The sequence below is a fragment of the Carlito syrichta genome, unplaced genomic scaffold, assembly GCF_000164805.1.
Source record: "Carlito syrichta isolate Samal-C Ts95f unplaced genomic scaffold, Tarsius_syrichta-2.0.1 Scaffold308819, whole genome shotgun sequence".
NCBI lineage: Eukaryota > Metazoa > Chordata > Mammalia > Primates > Tarsiidae > Carlito > Carlito syrichta.
Genome location: NW_007252915.1, coordinates 1389731 through 1391801, shown reverse-complemented (window position 1 = coordinate 1391801; position 2071 = coordinate 1389731). Strand labels below are relative to the sequence as shown.

Here is a 2071-nt window from a genome sequence, read left to right as displayed (position 1 = left end):
TACAATAAATAAAAAAATCAGCCAGGCGTGGTAGCGCACGCCTGTAATTCCAGTTACTTGAAAGGCTGAGGCGGAAGGATCGCTGGAGCCCAGCAGGTCGAGGCTGCAGTGGCCGGGAGCGGCCACTGCACTCCAGTCTGGGTGACAGAGTGAGACTCCAGCTCAAAAAAAAAAAAGAAAGTTCTTTTATTTTGTCTTTAATATTTTTAATCTCTGTGATCGCTGTCCACTGGTGGAGAATAATGTCTAAAATATTGAATAGCTGTGATAGAAAGTGAAGAACGCTACATGTCTCACAACCTTTAGTCCAATAATGTACTTTAGAAACCAGGGGATGGCTTTTGGTTTTGGGCTCAGCAGACGCCAAGGTGCAACTTTCTTTGGTCATCTTGAATCCGGGCTCATCCAACACCAGCTGCCCCCACGATGCCGCCCAAATCTGACCCCATCGAGATCAAAGTCGTGTACCCGAGCCGTAGCGGGGGCGAGGCTGGCGCCACGTCTGCGCAGGCCCCCAAGATCGGCCCCCTGGGTCTGTCTCCAAAAAAGGTTGGTGATGACCTCGCCAAGGCAACCGGTGACTGGACAGGACTGAGGATTACAGTGAAACTGACCATTCAGAACAAACAGGCCCAGATGGAGGGGGTGCCTTCCGCCTCCGCCCTGATCCTCAAGGTCCTCGAGGGACCACCGAGAAACAGAAAGACAGAAGAACATGAAGCATAGTGGGAACATCGCTCTTGATGAGATTGTCGACATTGCCTGACAGATGCGACACGCTTTAGCTAGAGAACTCTCTGGAACCATTCAAGAGACATGGGACTGCTCGCGCTGCGGGCTGCAGTGTTGGTGGCCGCCACCCCCGTGACATCATCGATGACATCACCGGTGGTGCAGTGGAGTGCACCAGCTAGGTAAGAAGCTGAAAGGAACTATATTTCAATTAAGGGTCATTTGACAACTAGAAAAAAAAAGAGAAAGAAACCAGGAGATGATTGCGGGCTCTCAACTCAGAACTGTGACCCTCCCCCTTAACTGGGATGTTTAAGGAACGGGTCAGACCCTAGGGTGGCTTTGTGTTAATTCAGGCAGCCCTTTGGGGAACACACAAAAATTAGGTAACTTACACTTATTTACCATAAAATTTAAAAGTACTTATATATATATATATATATATATTTTTTTTTTACCACAGATGTAGGTCTATAAAGCATATACAAACGAAACAAACTTTTAGGATATTGTGATAATGTAAAAATGTCCTGCAGGAAAATGAAGCAATGTGTAAATATCCAGTTTTAATATAATCTGGGTAAAAGCATAGATATTTTTGGGATACTTTCAGGACTTTGGGGGTAGGTAAATATGTGAAGTACAAAACTCAGAGACATTAAAGTTTCTCGCACAGGACTACGTCATCCTCATTTCCGCGAGCTCAAGTCAGCCTCGCTTGAAAGCACATGTGTGAAGCGTTCTACTCCACAGCCGTGCTTTTCAGGGGAGGAGAAGCTTGATGCCTCTGGAAAGGTGGGATCGTGTGCTGACCCCGGGGAGGTTCTTTGAAGCTGGGCCCGTGAAGACTCTTCTGGGCTGGCCTCCTCCAATCACACACGAAGTCGCCCCCCTGACTCCTGAGGTGCAGATCTTTTCTCCCTTTAGTTGGGATGCTGCTGAGTGAGTCTCGGGGTATCCCAAGAATTTGCCAGAACGGGGTGTGCCTTGGCGCTTCTCCTGAGTCATTCTCTTCATGTTGTGGTCTAGGAGGGAGGGGCTGGACAAAGATAAGGAGGGTCACTGTGTTCTCACAGTCGTGGAAATCAAAGAGGAGGCATCGTCTAAATCTGCTGGGAATGCTTCCAAACCAACAGTGAGATCTGCAATACAGTGGAGGAACGGTTGCCGTCCTCCAGTTCAGCTCAACCCAGCAGAACAGCCTTTATGGAGGGCCTGCTTAGCGACAAGCTGTGTGGAGTGTTGGGTGTCAGGAGATCTAGGCCACTGGCCTACCCCTGCAGGAGCAGGGGTGGCCGAAGCAGTGATGAAGCCTGCAGCAGGCAGATCGGAAGCAGCT

At 49.0% G+C, this 2071-nt stretch overlaps 1 pseudogene; it reads left to right on the top strand.

Moving 5' to 3' along the window:
• The window catches only part of LOC103268347, a 3704-nt pseudogene extending 2790 nt beyond the window's left edge, over positions 1-914 (top strand).
• Positions 915-2071: the final 1157 nt, after the last annotated feature.